This window comes from Sus scrofa, chromosome 13 (genome assembly GCF_054392235.1).
Source record: "Sus scrofa isolate SSC_HxYL_T2T_F1_AM1 chromosome 13, Sscrofa_HxYL_maternal_Yorkshire_Landrace_v2.0, whole genome shotgun sequence".
NCBI lineage: Eukaryota > Metazoa > Chordata > Mammalia > Artiodactyla > Suidae > Sus > Sus scrofa.
In genome coordinates this window covers 223,181,536-223,200,731 of record NC_139395.1, presented here as the reverse complement: position 1 = coordinate 223,200,731, position 19,196 = coordinate 223,181,536, and the positions used below count along the sequence as shown (strand labels likewise).

Here is a 19,196-nt window from a genome sequence, read left to right as displayed (position 1 = left end):
CGCGAAGCCGATCCTCCTCCAGGGCCAAACCCAGCGTCTTCGGAGCTCCCTTCCGCCGGCCACGTTGTCTGGTTTCTCACGTTTTGAGAGTGAGGTGAGGCGTGGGCCAGACTCCACATACGTTATCCCGCCTTGCACCCCCTCCTCACTGGAGACGCCCCCCGTCCCCCGTACAGAACCCCACGTGCAGAAGGCTTTTTCAGCCTCCTCGATGGCTCCAAGGCATCATCTCTCTACTCTGTTTTCTTGTGTGTCTGGGCATCTATGAGGACAACTTCTGGGGTTCTCTCGTGGCACAGCCGGTTAAGGATCCGTGTTGTCAGAGTTCCCGTTGTGGCGCAGTGGTTAACGAATCCAGCTAGGAACCATGAGGTTGTGGGTTCGGTCCCTGCCCTTGCTCAGTGGGTTAAGGATCCGGCGTTGCCATGAGCTGTGGTGTAGGTTGCAGACGCGGCTCGGATCCCGCGTTGCTGTGGCTCTGGTGTAGGCCGGTGGCTATAGCTCCGATTGGACCCCTAGCCTGGGAACCTCCATATGCCACGGGAGCGGCCCAAGAAATAGCAACAACAACAACAACAACAACAAAAAAAAAAGACAAAAGACAAAAAAAAAAAAAAAAAAGAATCCGTGTTGTCACTGCAGTGGCTCGGGTTGCTACTGTGGCGCAGGTGTGATCCCTGGCCCAGGAAATTCCATATGCCAAGGGCACGGCTAAAAAATGGAAAACCAGCTACTCCTTCCTCGTGAATTTTTTCCTTCCCGTGTCCACCGTTCCTATCAGGTTCTTGCTCGGTGTTGCAGGCTCTGTGGGTTTGACGAGGGTGCAGAGACCAGTGTGTCCCGTCAGAGTGACAGACGGGAGAGTCTCACAGCCCTGAAAATACCCCGGCCCCCTGTGCATCTCGTCCTTCCCCAAGCCCGCTGGCAACAACGGCTTTTTCTTTCTGCTGTTCCCCTTGCTATACCTCTTCCAGATTGTCACAGGATGAGGTCACACGGGACATGGTCGGTTCGCCCGGCTTCCTTCGCCCGGGAGCGCGCGGCCCGGGCTCCCCCGGGCTGCTCGGGACCTGATCGCGCGGTTCTCTTTCGCGCCGACTCGCGTCCCTAGTCGGGAGGGACCAGGGTTGGATCCTCCTGAGGGACGTCTCGTGGCGTCCAGGCTTTGGCAGCTGTGAGTAAGGTGGCTGTTAGACGTGCAGCTTTTCGTAGGAACACAGTTTCCAGCCCCTCGATAACCCCGTGGAACCTGGCCGCTGGGTTCCCCGGGAAGAGCAGGGGGCGGTTCGTGAGAAGCCACCAGACCGTCTCCCAGGGCGGCGGCGGCGCGGCTCCGGGGCCCAGCCGTGGCAGAGGTCCCGCCGCCCCGGCGCTCGTCCTTGTCACCGTCGGGCTGCGGGCCGTGCTGAGCCGTGCAGCGGGCTCTGCCGTCGTTGTCATCATTTGTCTTCTCCTGGGCCGATTTGCCGTCTGTCTGTCTTCTCTGGGGAGTTTTGTCCATATTTTCATCTCATTGTCGGGTTTCAGGTGTAGCTTGTGTGTTTGGGTCACGGTCCTTCATCAGATTCGCTACAGCAACGGCGCTGCTCGGCTGCTGCAGGTCCTGAGGGGGGAACTCAGCCCTGCAACTGTGTCCTTCTCCTTCAATACTGAGTTGCCTCCTTCGTTATTTTCCAGAACTGCCTTGGTTCTTCTTCTGCATACACCTGCTGTTTCCTGCTCTCAGGTTCCATAAAACATTGTGGGGATCTGGCCGAGATTCCTTGAACGGCGTCCGTGTGCAGAGAGTGGACGTGGCTGCGGGTGGGTCTCTGGTTGTGGTGCTTGGGCATCGTCTGTCCTGACCGTCGCCCTCCCTGAAGGACACGGCTCCGGAGAGGACTACGCGGAGCGGCCTTCAGGAAGGCCTTGCAGCTGTTCAGAGCCGACCGGGAGGAGCCCCCGATCAGGACGGGGCCCCAGAGCTGCAGGTTGGAAGGAAGGTCAGCCTCCTGGAGTGGCGGGGACCCCTGCTCTGTCCCAGGCCCCATGCGAGGTTGGGGCTAGGACCCTGGAGCTGGACCTATTCAGAGGGGCAAAGCCCCCTCGAGTTTCCTGGAGACCCTAAACCCCTGCTTGACCTGACATTCCCCGTGTCCAGGCATCAGGGCACCGACTCACACCCGCTCCTCCATCAGAAGCGGGTCCCCAGAACCGCCGCCGCCGGCCAGCCTCCCGGCTCCGGAGCAAGGTCACTGTTGGTCTCAGTGTCCAGTGGAGCAGCTAATGACATCTATTTATTTTGGCAGAAAGGATTTTTCAGGAAATGAGAAAGGGACAAAATTGTTTAGTCTCTCTCTGTGCAGCTCTGGGTGCCCAGCCACAGAGCGGGGGGAGGCGCTGGAAAGGGGGCGCCTGGGCTGAGGGATCACCCCCTCCGCTCAGCGGCCCCGCGGGGAGGTCAGCGGTCTGGCGGATGGCAGACCCGAAGCAGATGGAGCGCCTGGACCCTGTGCCCTTGTCACTCGGCCTGGAACGCCCTCCCTCCTCACCTCCACCTGCGGGCGTGCTGAGGCCATGGGCACGTGCACGCGTGTGTGCACGAGAGTGGGCTTGGGTCTGTGCAGACTCAGGTGCGTGGCTGTGTCAGTGTGTGGACATGCTTGCGTGTGCGTGTGTGATGGCAACGGAGCCTTGTGCAGCTGTGTGTGCTCACTTGCTCACATGTGTTCCCGCTGCGGCTCCCTCGCGCGGGACAGCGCTCGGCGTCCCCAGCCGAGGCCTCGCTGGAGGCCTGGACCTGCCAGGAAGCAGCTGGTTTCCCCGGAGGTGGCCTTTGACCCCAGCCAGGCGGCTGCCCTCTCCGGACGGCGTTCTCCCCGCCGTGGGACGCAGGTGCGGGATGCGGGCTGGGTGACAGGCGGCCACGTGCGGCTGCAGCCAGGCGGGGTTCCCCGTCCACGGGAGGCAGGTGGGCCTTCCTCTGAGCAGCCTGACCGTCCCCTTATCACGTCATCCTCAGTTTGGAGGAATTTGAACCAAAGGGGCATCTCTAGTCCTGAGGGAGAGGCGCTCAGGGCCCCCTGGGCATCACGACAAAGGCCACAGCGGGCACGGCCCGCAGAAGCCCCTCCCTCGCGGTCTGGAGGCCGGGTCCTAACTCCGGGTGTGGCGAGGCCCCGCTTCCTCCTGAGCCTCGGGGAGGGTCCTGCCCGCCTCTCAGCCCCGGGGTCCCGGCTGGCGCCCTCGTGGCCTCCCCCTGCACCTCCGTCCTGTCTCATGAGACGGCCCTGGTGAGAGGATGTTTAGGACAATCCAGGAAGAACTTGCCTCGGGGGCTTCACCAAGGCAGATCTGTGTGAGCTCGTGGGTCACGGCCACCAGTTTCGGTGACGTGCATCTTGGGGAGGCGCCTTTCAGCGCAGCACAGGCTGAGGACAGAGCACTGCCACTAAAGGCCCCACAGCTGGCGGATCCTAAGCCCCTTCCTGGAGGGAGGACGGAGGCTGCCTGGAGGAGGGGGCCCGGCTGGCCCAGGGCTCTCGGCGTCCCTCAAGGGCGTCAGGAGGACAGAGAGACCCCTGCCCAGGGCGCTTTGTCCCCCTCAGCCGGCCCAGCCTCGGGTTTATCTGCAGCGGCCCACGCAGCGGCCCGGGGCGCCCGCCACGGCCTGCAGAGGTGCTGCCCTCAGAAGGCTCAGGCGCCAGCCCTGATCGCCCTGGGGGCCCCCCACGCTTGGAGGCTGGAAAGCTCAATTTTGCAATTTTCCCGCAATGTTTACAAGAGCCTCTTTCCGCTGCCCAGCCCTGTAAACACGCGGCCCCGGCGCTCTGCTCCGAACTGCGGTTTTAGGGGATGGTTCCAACAATGGCCTCCCAGGCCTGCGGTTATCGGGTTATCCAGGAAGCTGGCGTCCGCGTGGAGGGAGCACGGCAGCTGGCAGAACTCCCCGCCCCGTCCCCTCGCCTGGGTGGGGGGGACATCCCCTCCTGCCGCCTGGCCTCACCTCAGGCCCCTCCTGAGAGCAGGGACCGCGCCCGGCCCCTCCAACCTCTGGCCCAGAGCAGGGCTGTGCGGGGTGCGGGAAGTAACGTCCTGTCCCTTCCATCAAAGCAAATCGTGGTGACTCCGTTTTGCTCTGGTTCTGGCTGAAAGGCCGTCCTGCGACCCCCCTCCCCTTCCCTCTTCTCCCAGGAGCGATGCGTTTCACATGAGCCGACCGGGAAGACGGCGCGCCCCGACCGGACGGTGGGAAGGGGACGGGTCCACCACCTGGCGAGGGACCAGCAGGGGGGGCCTTCTCTTCTTGGCGCGCTTTTGGGCACCCGCGCCCTACTGCAGACGCAAAGAGCCCCCGTGTTCACGTGTCTCATTTTCCACACTGACCATCCGAGCCATGCCCCCAACAGGGGGACGGGGCATCAGCTGCCAGGGATGGGGGCATTGAGGCCTGATCGCCCTGAGACCGAAGCTCTGCTGGGGTTGGGCTGCGCGTGCACCTGTGTGCGTGAGTCGTGTACACGAGACAGTGTCCTGAGGGAGTGGCCTCTGCACCCATCACTCTGCACGCGACACTACGTCTGTATGTGTGCTTGTGCATGCGTGTGTTCTTGGCACGTGTGTACACGTGAATGCCTGTGTGTTCCTGCTGCTTGTGTGCATATGTGTGTGGCCGCGTGCATGGGCTGCATCTCCCTCTGCTGCCCAGTGGAAGGTGAGGACGGGGTGGCCGCTGGGCTCAGCTGGGCATCAGGACCCCCTGCAGGGAGGCGGTGCTGGGGAGCTGCGGGCCCTTTGTCCCGAATGTCAAACGTCCACTGCAGCCTCAAGGGAAGGAGTCCCCACACCTTGTCACGTCCCAGGAGCGAGGTCCGAGCAGGGCCTGGGCGCACAGGACGGGTGGGAACAAGGCCCCTTTGTGTGCTGGGGCAGCTGTGGCCAGGCGGGGAGGCTGACTGGACCGGCTGTCTAGCTGCCCGGTTCTCCTACTTGTCCCATCACGTCTGAGGCTCTCCATCACACTGGGCCCTGTCCCTGGACCCTCCCGGGAGCCCGGGATGCTGGCTGCCGGCAAGGGCCACTCTCCCCAGAGGAACGTGGCCAGGCCACCATATTCGTAAATATGGTCATTCCTGGTGCTTGCTCGGAGCTGCCAGAAGAGTTAGAAGGCGATGATTTAAATTAGCTTTGGCTTGGCCAGACCCCAGCATCTGCGGACCAACCTGGGTCTGAGCAGGCCTCGCGGAGATCAGTGTGCTGTGGGTCCCCGCGCCCACGCTGCGCCCACGCTGCGCCCACCCCGCGCCCACGCTGCGCCCACCCCGCGCCCACGCCGCGCCCACCCCGCGCCCACGCCGCGCCCACGCCGCGCCCACCCTCCGCCCACCCCGCGCCCACCCCGCGCCCACGCCGCGCCCACCCCGCGCCCACGCCGCGCCCACCCCGCGCCCACGCCGCGCCCACCCTGCGCCCACCCTGCGCCCACGCCGCGCCCACGCCGCGCCCACCCTGCGCCCACGCCGCGCCCACCCTGCGCCCACCCTGCCCCCACCCTGCGCCCACCCTGCGCCCACGCTGCGCCCACGCCGCGCCCACCCTGCGCCCACGCTGCGCCCACGCTGCGCCCACCCTGCCCCCACCCTGCGCCCACCCTGCGCCCACCCTGCGCCCACGCTGCGCCCACGCTGCGCCCACCCTGCCCCCACCCTGCGCCCACCCTGCGCCCACCCTGCGCCCACGCTGCGCCCACCCTGCGCCCACGCTGCGCCCACGCTGCGCCCACCCTGCCCCCACCCTGCGCCCACGCTGCGCCCACCCTGCGCCCACCCTCCGCCCACCCTGCGCCCACGCTGCGCCCACCCTGCGCCCACGCTGCGCCCACGCTGCGCCCACCCTGCGCCCACGCTGCGCCCACGCTGCGCCCACCCTGCGCCCACCCTGCGCCCACCCTGCGCCCACCCTGCGCCTGACCGGGGCAGATCCTGCAGCCCCCACAGTCTCCCGCTTCTGTTGCTGGCCTGGCCATGGGTGGCCCTGGGGCCAGCAGAGCCCCCCAGCCCCTAGGGGTAGTGAAGAGCTAGGGTCCCCCACTTCCCCATGAGACCCCCCTACCCTTGGTGCCCAGGCCTCCTAGTGGTTGGAGTCAGCAGGGAGGGAGTCCAGCGGGGGCAGGGTCCCTGCAGGTGCACTGAGAGGGGCTGCACAGAAGGGGAAACGCAGGATCCCGGCCACAGATGGCTGGCGGGGAAGGGATGCTGCGCCAACAGCACACGTGTGGGGGCCTCTGGGACCTGCTGTCTCCCTGGTAGCAGTGGGGGTGCAGACAAGGGCAGGGCCTGGGGGCTGGGGACCCAGGAAGCACATGCTCACAGACATGGGTGGCCACTGAAAAGGCAGAGACCAGCCTGAGGGGACCCCCCCAACTGGAAAAATCCAGCATCGAAATAAAATAAAGGCAGTAAGAGATGAGAGCCCGCTACCCCAAGTGCAGCTCTATTGACAAAAACAGACTTAATTGACGAACGGGGGCAGGAGACAGCTCCGCCCTGCAGTGGAAGTCCAGCCAACGAATGGCGGGATGAGACGCTCCCGTGCCGCGTTCGGGCCGTGACAACTTGGGAGGAGACCCAGTAGCAGTGACAGCGGACTGAAGCGGGCCCGCGAGCCCCGCACAAAACACGAGAGGAATGACCTTTCCAGGGTGACCCCTGCAGACCCGAGTTCAGACGGCCAGGGCTCCTGCCCCAGGAGTGACACAGGGACATGTCCACCGCCCACAGGACACCCCCCCACCGCCGCCCCTCGCCACGAGCCGCCGCCCCGGCCGCCTGGGTCTGCTCTGGGGTGTCAGCAAACCCGAACCCAGGACATTCACTCTTCACGGGCACTCGGTCCCGGATGCCAAGGGGGACTGGGGAGTCTTCCGACGGAGGGGAGCCAGAGCCGCGGCCACGGGACGCACCCAGACTCGGGGGCGGGTGTCTTTGCCTTAAAGGACATGATTGCGGTAACTGGCAAAACTTAAACGGGTCTTCAGATGAAGAACATGCCAGCATTTTTTGTGCTTTTCTTGCAACTTTTCAATGTGTTTGAAATTGTTTTGAGATAAAAATAAAAATTTGAAAAACAAAGGCAGCTCTCAGGCGGCCAGGTTGCAGGCTTGCCCTGCAGCGGCTGATATCCCCACAGGCCTGCACCTGCCCGGCTCGCAGGCAGCAGCACTGCAGGGTCCTCAGGATAGCGGGGCCAGGACCCCCGGCCTCTGCAGGGACACAGCAGGGACCCAGAGCCAACAGGTGGCCAGGTGGGGAGGCCAACACCTGTGCTCACTGCCAGGTCAGCAGCCTGATCGCCGAGTTGGTGGTGCTGATGCGTCGTCCCGGCCCTGAGCCCCCCGCCCCTCCCTCCGGGTCTCAAAAGCCCACGTGAACACCCACCCGGGGGTCCCGCTCCCGCACACGGGGGCTGAATCCTGCTCACTGCTTAGTCCTGACAGTTGGAGGCCCCCTGCCCATCCACAGGCCTGGTTCCCATGGCCACACCCCAGGCAGGCTGGTGACCTGTGCCCTAGTCTGTGGGGCACGTGTGATCTGAGCCAGACCAGACTACGGGCACACCTGCAAACACACACAGGTGTGCACATGCTCACACCCACCTACCTGTCCCCCTTGCCTGTGAGGCTGGAAAGATAAACTAGAGAGATGTCCCAAATGCCGTCCAGTCTCCGGGGTGTGGGATCATGTATGGTTTTGATTTTCTAGATTTTGCTTATTGGAGTTTTCTAAAATGAATACGAAATATTTTGTGATCGGAAATCTAAACAATATCTGAAAATAAAAAGAAAGAAAGCAAGAGAGAGGTGACAGGACACGTTCAGTCTGGTTTACAAGTATCCGTTTAAAATGAAACCCGCTAGAGCCTGGTGCCACCTCCTGAAGAAAGTGGGAACATTGCACCTCCTGCCGCGGGTCAGGCGGCCTCTGGGGGTGGACAGGCCAGGACCCTCCCGACCCCTCCCAGCACTTCCAGGGCCTCGTCCCATTTCACCCCCAAGGCCAGGTCCCAGCACGCGTCGTGTAGGGCCGGCCAGACGGGGCCACGCCGGGTGAGGAGCAAGGGGTGGCTGCAGAGGAGCCCCCGCCCCCGAGGCCAAGGTTACGGGGCCTGGAGGTGACCCAAGGCCCTTGTCGTGAGACAAGCAAAGGCCCCGCGTGGCAGAGGGGAGAAGCCTCGGCTCCCCGGGAACTGGGATTGAGCTGGAGGCCGAGGAGGCGGAGGCTCGGAGACCAAGCTGTAACTCGACGTGTGGGTAAGTGTGGGTACGTGTGCAGCGCCTGCTCTCCCACAGAGCGCACTGAGTTCCGGAACCTGGCCCGTTTGTGCTCTGTTACGGGGCTGCGAACGGCCTCGTTCCAGCGAGGCTGCTGGCGTCGCGTGTGGCCAGTCTGGGCCCCCTCTTCCCTTCCCAGACCTACACGGACGTGGACCCCACAGGCTGGCGCCGGCCCTCCTGCCAGGGGGAAAGCCATGACCAGAGTAGAACTCCTGTCCGCAGGGAGCTTCCTGCCCCGGAGGGCTCAGAGCGGGCCGGTCCTGTCACGTCGGGAGTGAACCGCTGCGTGCATAGTGACTTGCAAGTGCCGCAGACAGAAGGGGCCCCCGGCCCGCGATGGAGCGGTCACCCCGGAGGTGCCCTCCCACGGCCTTCATCTTTCCGGAGGGCAGGTGGGGTGTGGCTGGAACTGGGGACCAAGTGCAGGAAAGAGATTGCGGGTGCCCGGGGACTCGAGGACCCTCTTTGGTGGCTCAGCGGCCGCGTTGTTCCAGACACAGGCGGGTCCCAGCTCCTCTCAGTGCTCGGGAAGGCGGGGCCGGGACAGTCACCTCCCGGCACGCCCGCCCCTTCCACGAAGCGGACACGGACGGCGGCCGGGATGTTGCAAGCCCTTCACAGCCCCCTGATTTCCATCCCCAGGTGATCCTTGCCCAGGTTTATGCAGCCCTGTTTCAGCAGGTGGCTCCGAGCCCCTGTGGTTACGGTTCCCGTGTGCGACCTGGGACACCCCCGTCCTCAGCCCCCCCACCTGCAGCCGTGTGGGGACGGAGCAGCCACGCGAGAACCTGCCAGGGCCCTCAGGAGCTCGGTCACTTTCCGGCCCGGCTTCCGAGGGAAACCCAGCAGGAGCCCATAACCGGGTCGTCTACCCGGGAGCCCCTCCACGCAGCGGCCTGGCCAGTGAGGCCCAGAAGGCGCCCTTGACGCGGCGTCCGCTGGTGGCTGTTTTGGCAGAAGGCAGCATGGCTGGGGTGGACTGGGGGCCCTCTGTCTCTTCAGCTCGGGCTGCTGCGCAAATACCCCAGGCTGGAGACTCACACAACAGAAACTCACTTTCTCACAGTCCTGGGGGCTGGACGTCTGCGGTCAGGCGTCTCGGGCGGCTCTTGCCAAGGCCCCTCCTGGCCGGGTGGTCGGCCGTCTCCTCCTCCAGGTGCTGAGGGTCCCAGCATCGGTGTGGGCATCTGGGAGACAAAACCCAGCCTGCAGCACGTTCTCAGAGATTCTGTCACTGAACATGGCTAGCGGGCATTGACCCTTGCCAGGACAGGCCACCCCCGGCCCTGCCAGCTCCAGGCACCCTGGACCATCTGTCCTCAGCCGGCACTCTGGCTGCAGAGCCCTCACCCTCCCCGGCTCCCTGGGGCAGGACACAGGGGACTTTTGCAGGGCTCAGGGACCCCAAGACGGCAGGGAGGGAGGGCCTCCCTCTCCACGGGGCTCCCGGGATGGACACCAAGGCGGGACCTGCGTGGGCACCTCTGTGGACGCGCCTACTGCTCACGCAGCAGCACTGCCACCTCCCGCTCAGGTCGGGGCGGGTCCTTGCAGGCGGGTGTGCCCTGGGCTGCTGCTCTCGCCCACGGCCCCGGCACCAGCGGGCACCCGTCTCAGGATCTGCAGGCTGGGCCCGGCCTCTCCTCACGGCCTGTGGCTGCGCCCAGGTGGCACAGCCTGGAGCCGGGCCCCAGGGCTCCGCGCACGGCAGCTGCTGCCCCTTGGCCTCAAGCACGTCTGGGGGAGGCGCCAGGCTCAGAGGAACAGCAGGAAGAGCCGTGCCGCTGCCAGACTCCACTGCACAGGCTGATGGATTCCCCACGCGTCTCGGGACCACGAGGACACGTCCGGCCTCGGCCCACAGGCCCGGCTTGGCCGCCCGGCCCTGATCAGAGCGATAACGGCCTCCCCTGGGGCAGTGCAGCGCCTGTCCACGCTCCGGGTATGAGGCCGGCGCCCCAGGACGGTCCCCAGGGCCACATCACAGCACTGGGTGAGGCTGGGGGACAGCTCTGGGCCAAGCGCCGAAGTGCTTCCTCCGGGGCGGGGGTGGGGGGTGGCTGCTGAGCCGCGCGTTGGCGGATAAAGCACCGGGACCACTTCCAGCCCCTCCTCCGGCCCTTCCCGGGCTGTCCGTCGGGAGGCCTGCCCTTTAAAATTCCAACATCTCCAAGTAAATATTTTCACTGTTAAGTGCAGGCGGTGCTGGTAGGTGTATTAGAATTCACGTTGAAATCCCAAGTTCCCACATTCCCCCACCCATCAGAGTCCTGTGTTTTTTCCCCTCCCACCCCAAAATATTTCTGTCCCTTCTCCTTGGCAGAAATCAAGTCAGGCCCTGGTTACGTCTGCAAGGCAGACAGGGAGGTGCCGGGCGCACGCTGGCTGGGTGGCTTTGAGTGGCTTATCCAGATAGTGCCCCAGCTATGGGGGGTTCATGGCCCCTAGGCACTTGGCTGGGCAGCACCGGGCAGCACCTATAGTGGGTCCGGGTGGGCTAAAGGCTGCTGGGAGCAGCAGGGCCCAGAGGAAGGTGGACTGAGCCTGTCCCATCTCGGCAGCCTTGTCCCCAGAAGCCCAAAGGCAGAGGGGGCTCCGGGTGGCCTCCCACCCGGCACACAGGACTTGGGCTCCAGCCCAGTTCCAGGTGGGGACCTGCTGGCTTGATCCCACCTCCGGGCACAGGTTGGGAAGACAGGCCTGGAGAAGGTAAATAACCAGCCCCCGAGGCAGACTCAGGACCAAATCGGGCCCCCTGACCACACCTGGTGCCTGGCTGGTGCCAAGCCACCCAGACCTGAAGACGTCATTCTGATGGGTCAGCCAGCGACGGCTCGGCGGTCCAAGGATGCTCTGACCAGGAGGCCAGCGTGGTCCCCACGGAAGGGGGTGGGCGGGGCAGGCTGACCTGGTGCAGTCCCCAGGGTCCTTGGAGGGGTGCCCCCCAGGCTGTGGGACAGGGAACAGAGTGAGGGGTCTCTGGGAGGCAGGATCCAGAGGAACGGGAGGAAGTAGCAAAGGGACCAGGGCCAAGGAGGCCGTGCAGGGCGTCTGGGGGGATGGCCCCCGGGACAGGGCTGGGGTGCTCACGGGGGGCCTCAGCTGTGGCGGGGAGCAGTGTTCAGCTGGGCCTGGGCGGGGAGGGGGGGAGCCAGGCGGTGGGAGGTGGATGAATTCAGGCAGAAGGAGGGGAGGGGGGGGCCGGATGTGGCCTCAGGGGTCTGCTCTGGGGGAACAGGGCAGGCTAGATGCCTGGGGTGAATTTCCCGGCAGAGAAGCCTCCCAGGGCGCCGACACCCTTCGCGCCAGCAAGGCTCCTGCTGGATTTGAAAGGAATTTTCCCGACGTTCTCACGATGGAGGCTGCCCAGCGTTGTGAGATGAGGACAGAAGTGCGGTTCGCTGCAGCCCTCCGGTGAGACAGCGGAAACTCCACCCCGCCGTCTCCGATGGCGTGACCCTCAAGTGCCTCCAGGGGTTTGGGGGGACCAGCCAGCCCTGGGAAGTTGCTCCCAGACCCCGGCCGTCCTCACTGGGGGGGTGGGGGGTGGCATCCCCGGTTGGGGTGGGGACGGGTGGTGAGATGCTGGAGCCGCAGCTCCGGGAAGTCTGTCTCTGTCTCCAGAAACTTGTGTTCAGGAGCTCGAGCCTACGTTACCGGTTGCTGTATCTGTACATCCAGATGGCTTCCCAAAGCCACCAAATTCTAGTGTCTCTGCCTCCTGTGCCTACGGCCGTGTGCACAGCCGCCAGGGGCTCCACGGACCTCGTCGGTTCTGTGCCCACCCAGCATGGCTAGAAGTTGTGTGCTGCCAACTTCTTGTGTGGTGGCCGCCTGAGCAGTGAGCGCCCCATCGGGAGAGGAGAGAGAGACAGGGAGAGACACGGGGTGGGAGGAGAAGACGGGAGGTGGGGGGAGGGAGGAAGATGGCGAGACAGAGATACTGAGGACCCGGAGCTTGGGAGGGACCCCAGATTTCATCTCTCGAACCCTGGCCCCTTGCTCTAGAATCCAGGTCAGGCTTCTCTCTTTTAAACTGAGGTATAGTTGATTTACAATGTCATGTTAGTTTCAGGCATACAGCAGAATTATTCAGTTTCATACGTATATTATATTTTTTTTCAGATTATTTTCCATTACAGGTTGTTATAAGATACTGAGTGTTGTTTCTGGTTACAGAGTAAACCCGTATTGTTTATCTGTTTTATGTACAGCAGGTTATGTCTGTAGATCCTAGATTCCTGACGTAGCTCCTTCCCCCTTGGCAGCTGTCGGTTTGTTTTCTGCGGCTGTGACTCTATTTCTGTTTTGCTTTGCTTTGCTCTTAGATTCCGCACTAAGTGATATCGTGTTGTCTTTTTCTCTCTGACTTTAAATCCACGTACAGGAGATCTCACATAGCAATTCTTTGTCTGGCTTACGGTGCGACACGGTGTCACACCCTCTGCTCTGCCACGTTGCTGCAAATGGCATTATTTCATTCGTTCTTATGGCTGAGGCCTCTGCCAGGGTGTGTAAGGACCACACCTTCTCTGTCCGCTCCTCTGGCCGTGGGCTTCCAGGTCGCCTCCACGTCTTGGCTGCTGTGAACATTGTGGTGTGTGTGTCATTTCAAAGTCTGGTTTTCTCCGGATAAACGCCCAGGCGTGGGATGGCTGGATCGCATGGCAGCTCTGTTTCTAGGTTTTCTTTTTCGTTTGTTTGTTTGTCTTTTTAGGGCCGCACCCGCAGCATATGGAAGTTCCCAGATTAGGGGTCAAATGGGAACTGTAAGCGCCGGGCTACACCACAGCCACAGCAATGCCAGATCCGAGCCACGTCTGTGGCCTACACCACAGCTCACGGCCAGGCTGGATCCTTGACCCACTGAGCGAGGCCAGGGATCGAACTCGGAACCTCATGGATACTAGTTGGTTTCTTTACCACTGAGCAACAGTGGGAACCCCGTTTATTTCTAGTTTTTAAGGGGCCCCCACACTGCTCTCCCCAGTGGCTGCACCGATTTACTCCCAGCAGCAGCGCCGCAGGGCTCCCTTTCCTCCACAGCCTCTCCAGCGTTTGCTTTGCGTGGACTTTTTGGCAGATACGCGGTGATGCACCTCCCCGGCTCTGATCATTAGCAGCGCCGAGCGTTGGCACATGCCTGTCGGCCATCCGTGCGTCCTCTCTGGAGAAACGTCTAGTGAGGCCTCATCATTGACACGGAGCTGCAGGAGCTGTTCGTGCGTCTTGGATATTAACCCCTCATCCGCCATAGTTTCTCCCAGTCCACACGCTGTCTTTGTGTTCTGGCCTCTTTGCGGAGCAGACCGTCTCGTTTGATGAGGCAGGACGTTCTTCCCTTGGCTCGAGTCCCTGGGAGTTCAGCTCTGTCTTGGCAGCCAAGAGCCCTCAGCGACAGGCGGAGGCTCACCCTGCGCGCTCGCCGGCCCCGCCAGGCATTTGACAAGCCTTTGGCACGTGTCGGCTTTAATTCCCTGCTTTGATATTCAATATTCGACACATTCCACTCCGTCATGAAATGGTCCCGCAACCGCCCCACATCCAGCGGTCCCAGTGCTGTCGGGGGCTCTGGTTCTAAGCCTTTTTGGAGATACTGGCCCAGACGCAATCCTGGTCCAGAAAGTTCCCACAGACAAGGGTCGTGATAAGAGCCCTGCCTGCTTTCTCTGCTTCAGGGCTGCTGCCAGAAGCACGTTATCTTCCCCAAAGGACAGAGCCCGATCGCGTGGTCTGCAGGCCAGCGTCACCCTGGCACCGACCAGAGCGCATGGCCGGCGCGCCTGCTCCATCTTCTGAGACGTGGTCTGTATCCTGGTTTTGCAGGCTGTTAGCACTGCTCCTCCCTTAGCCAGGTGCTTGCCAGGTTTTCACTGGTCTTGGTGGATGTGACTTTATTATGTGCTTCTTAGAAGCACCGTTTCCAGTACATTCCCATCAGTTAGCAATGTCTGGAGAAGGGAACGTTTCACGTAATCTCAGATGGGTTATTCTCGAAAACGCATCTGTGTCATTTTAAAAACTGCCCAGTAGCTTCGCGTGGACAACTTTTTCCTCTGTGCCGTCTGGCGCGCCCGCACCAGACACACGAAAACCAAGATGTGAGCTAGTCTCTGCAGCAAAGCTCCCTCGCATAAATGCGGAAAATCAAAGCAGCTTGGTATTGGAGCGATTTTCCTTTCGAGCCCTGCTGGGTGGGACGGCCATCGATGTGAAGAGTCCATCAGCGGCAGTTTGCAACCAAACTGTCCCTCGGGGGACCTCAGGGTGACAGGAGGCCATGCCTGGAACACACGCGGCCCCAGGAACGAAGGGAGAAAGGAGAGAGGGGGAGATGAAAAAATTTTGAAGTGACCATGTTCCGGTTTGTAGTGATAGCATTAAAAGCTAGAGTAAATGTGTGCTTTTCTTGGAAAATATAAAGGGCAAAATGGACCCAGGTGGAAGCGGGAGAAGGGGCAATGCCAATGGCGGGGGGATGGGCACAGAAGAAAAAAGGAGCCACAGTTTTATCCTTAAAATGGCACCAGGCACAGGCAGTTTTATGTGTGTTTCCACAAGCCTTCAGGGGTAATCTCTCTGCAGGGCAGAGTGGCCTGCATTTAGGGACACGAGCCCTGGAGACCAACGGCCGTGCTGTAATTCCACTGCCACCTCCTGGCAGTGGGGTGACCTTGAGGGGCCGCTGCAGCCCTCTGTGCCTATTTCCCACCCATCAAATAGACATGAAAATAGTGCCTAATTCACAGGGTCGATCTGAAGGTTAAAGACATGACCTGTGTAAAACAGAGAAATGTGCCTCTTGCAGAATGAGAATTTGATTCGGATGAACTGCTATGAAGAGTCAATATTATTCTCAGGCACAGAAAAAGGAAAGTCATCGCAATTCGTTCCGTAAAGTTAGTCAAAAACCGGAAACCAGTGGAGGCCTTTTCTCTCTCTCACACACACACACACACCCAATGGGGACCCTGGTTTATAAAGGGACATGACTGCTCTCAGTAAAAGCGTCGACAGACAGAACCCAGTACACCAGGCCAGCAAAGCTTATCTCAGGAATGAAGATGAGTCAACACTATGAAATCTGTGAGTACCATTTGCTACGGCAACAGATTAAAAAGATCTCTGACCATCTCAAAGGACAGCCAGTCCCCCAAAAGCATTTGGTACCAGTTAATATTCGTTACCGAATGTCAAACGCACGTAACTGGAAGAACTTCAGGAAGCTGAGAACGGTAGAAAAATTCTTCAGCCTTTCACAAACACTGCAGTTAAACATTAGAACAGGGGTCAGAAACTATAAAGGGTCAGACGGCAAACATCTTAAGTTTGGGGGGCTGCCAGGACACTGTCCCAAGCAGGTGACATCCCTATTAGAGCATATTAGACAATATGCAAATGAGTGGGGGTGGCTGAGGGCCAATAAAACTTTATTTACAAAGAGAGACTCGACGGACCCTGGGCTGGATTTGGCCTTGGGTCCGTAATTCCCAGACCTCCGCATCACAGTCGTGCACATCATAGTCAGAAACAAAAGAAAGGTACTGGATTTTACGTCCCAGTGAATGTGATAAGAAGGACACGTACTAGAAAAGCAGAAATAAAAAGAGAATCATTTGCCTAATCGTACGACTATATTTGCCTAGCAAATCTAAAGCCATCAGAATTAGAAGCGGTCGATTTTGGAGATCCTGCAACGGCACAAAGGGATCACCCCTGTCCCTGGAGCACTGGGAGGCAGGTTCGATCCCCAGCCCGGCACAGTGGGCTAAGCATCTGGTGTTGCCACAGCAGCTGCATAGGTTGCAACTGTGGTTTCGATCTGACCCCAGGCCCAGGAACTCCAATTGCCAGCTGGGTGGACAAAAAGGAAAAAATAAATAAATAGGCCTCTAGTGAGAAAAAAAAAAGTGGCCAATTTTAAGGTCAGCATATAAAAACGATAGCTTACATTAAATGGCAGTATATGATTATTAACTTTTGCGAGGAAAAGTGTCCCCTTCGTGATGGCAACAAAACCCCAAATTGAGGGAAGACGAGCGATTCCCACTGAAGAGAAAACCAGAGCAAGCTACGGAATTTCCAGACGAGTGGAGGGCCACGCCCGCCCCCAGCCGGGGTCCCCGGGGCACCAACGTCAGTTTTCTAAGCTGTGCCCTCACCCCCCACCGCAGCGTCTTCACAGAAAAGTGCCAGCAGCGTTGGTTTGAAACAGCTGAGTCTAACCTCCAAGTGGAAGGGGCGACACGCTTTCAAGGACACGGGGAGGAGCTGGCTGGGGACCCATCCGCAATCCACGCCCTCTGCCGCTGTGCAGAAATTGACACGTGGGACAGGATGAAAGAGCAGAGACAGGAGCGCTTTTGTGGGAATTTACCAGGAAGGTGGCGATCGTGCCAGCGAAGAAAGGGTGCCCTTTGCAGTAACTGTCTGTGCCCCTGGGAAAGAAAACACTAACCCCCAGCACCACGCAGCACCTGCTCCTCCCTCGCAGCCCCGGGCAGCCTCTCTGAAGCCTGACTGGCTGTCTGTCCGTTTCCACTTCGAGGCTCATGCTCGGAACCCAAGGGGAGCCTGGACCTTCGCACCTGCAGAGAGGCTGAGCAGGGGTGGGGACACCTCCCGACCGAGAAGGGAGATCGATGGGGGTGGGGGGGCACCAGGGAGCATCAGCCACGCTGTCCAGGGTGAGGAGGGGCAGAGAGAAGGAAGGCGGAAAGAACCAGGGGGACCCCAAGTCCCCAGCCAGGCCTGCCGTCCCGCCGTGGCTCCTGGGGGTCCGGGGGAAATTTTGCCGCAGCTACATAGAGCTGGCTGGGAGGCTCGGGGTAAATCCCGCTCCACCTCGCTCAGTTCTCATGGGCTGGACTAAACACAGCTCCCCAAGGGCACCCTCTGAGTTTCTGGAACTCAGCTGGAAGAATCCGCAACCCCAGCCAGATCCAGAGCGGTGGGGCCACCCAGCGCATTGACGGAGGTCCCCATTCTGCCTCAGTCCAGGAGCCCCAAGCCCTCCTGGCCCTGAGCCTCCCTGACGCCATCATCTGAGAGGACCCAGCCCCCCAAACATAAATACGCAGCCTGTTTGATAAAACAAATTACGCACCTCGTGACATTTGCCAGTGTTTTGATCCCAGAAGGGCTGTGGACAAATTCTCAGAGCCTCCTGCCACCCCCATCCGGTGGCCCTCTGCCCGGGGAGACATGGTTTCCCACCACAGCTGGGCCGGAGGGAAGACCCCCACAGAGACACAGCTGTCGGTTGGCAAGGCTCCCGTCCCCCAGCAGAAAACCGGCCCCTGGACGCCCAGACTCGGAGCCCAAGGCCTGAGCCTAAACTGGGATCCAGAACATTGCTAAGTGACTTTCTGCGTCACCTGCGCTGGGGGGGGGGGTTCGGGTTGTGTTTCCATGAACGGATCTTGGGCAGCCTCTCTTTGGGGGTCGGGCTGACCTTCATGCGGAGTCTAGCTCCCCACCCTGCTCCCCAGGAAGCAGAGGCCCTTCCACCCCATGCAAAGGTCGGCTTGGGAACCTGCCGGGGATTCTGAGGCTGCGTCATCACCCTGGACCCGGCATCCCGGCAGGGAGGTCCCCACCCCTGAACAAGCCCCCTCCCCAGCCCTCCCTGCCCCACAGGACCTCTCCCCACACTGAGCTGCAGCTCCAGGGTCTGCGTGTCTGGGACCACAGCCAGGTGCCCACCGGGGCCGGAGAGGAGACGTCCCCTCTGCTTTGGGGGGGGTGGCCCTGGTGGCCATTGGGATAGCGCCTCGTCCCTCTCTCACATGGTCCCCTGGGAGCCATCACCCTGGAGGGCAGGCTCCTCGGTGTGCAGGCCACCCCAGGGAGCTGGGCAGGTGCTGACCACAGGAAGCCCCACTCCCAGGGGCCCCGGGCAGCCCCACGATGTGCTCACTGGTGGCCTGGGTCAGGCAGGCTCCTCAGCCGTCCCACCAAGGCAGTCCTGGCAGGCGGCCCCCAGGTGCTCCTTGCAAGAAGTCCTTCTGGCCAAAGAGCCCACACGGGAGGTCCTCTGCCCTGCGAGGACCCCCAGAGCGGCCAGCTCCCCTGTGCCAGCCCAGGGACAGACGCCAGGACTTTAGCGCCCAGAATCCTGATGAGCAGGGGCAAGGCTCCATACCCAGTCCCAAAGCTCAAAACCTGTGGATCTGGGACCCCTGCACCCCGGAAATCACTGGTGAGAAGTGTGCGCATTGGGGCACCCACGCCTCAAGGGGAGCCGCTCCTCGGGGTCCCAGGACCCCACCCCATCTCAAGGTTCTCGTGGGCTGGGCCTGGACATCGGCCTCCTTCTGCGGGTGAAGGCCACCCCTGTCTTGAGACCAGGGTCCACTGTTTTGCGAGGCCAGCGCGTTCTCAGAGCCACTGTCCGTGCAGGGGCCAGGCGCCGTCAGGGTGCCCCTCCCCTCTGCCCCCGCCCTGGGCCGCCCCCAGGTGGGCTGGGGAGTTGGTGAATGTGTCCCATCTGTGACTAGACTGGAGCAGGCTGGGTGCGGCTGGAACGCCAGGCTCCCCCGACAGGGAGGCCTGTCCACTCCCTTCTCTAAAGAGGACTCCGCCCCTTGTCTGCTCTGGACGCGGCCCTGGGTCTGGGCAGGGCCTCCCTGGACTCCCATTCACTCCTGGGCGGCTGGCAGTTCAGAGCTGTTCTGGCATCTCCCGCCAGGGCTGGGGTCCGGGCTGCCCAGTACGGACCCTTCTGAGACCTGGGGGGACGAGGGCCCGTCCGGGGTGGAAGCCCTGCCTTGAACAGATGAGGCTGAGGACTCAGGACACACGTGCCTGGGCCTTCCTCCTCCAGCAGGTGCAGGGCCCGCGACTCCTCTTTGGGGGCAGCTGGACGGGGCTGGGGCCCTGGAGC

General features: G+C 61.7%; 1 long non-coding RNA gene across 1 annotated transcript; it reads left to right on the top strand.

Annotated features, from left to right (window-relative positions):
* The first annotated feature begins 11,549 nt into the window (after positions 1-11,549).
* On the top strand, positions 11,550-15,851 carry LOC146397935 (uncharacterized). The gene is made up of 2 exons (XR_014823971.1): positions 11,550-11,725; positions 13,395-15,851. It is a non-coding gene; the product is annotated as an uncharacterized LOC146397935 (long non-coding RNA).
* Positions 15,852-19,196: the final 3,345 nt, after the last annotated feature.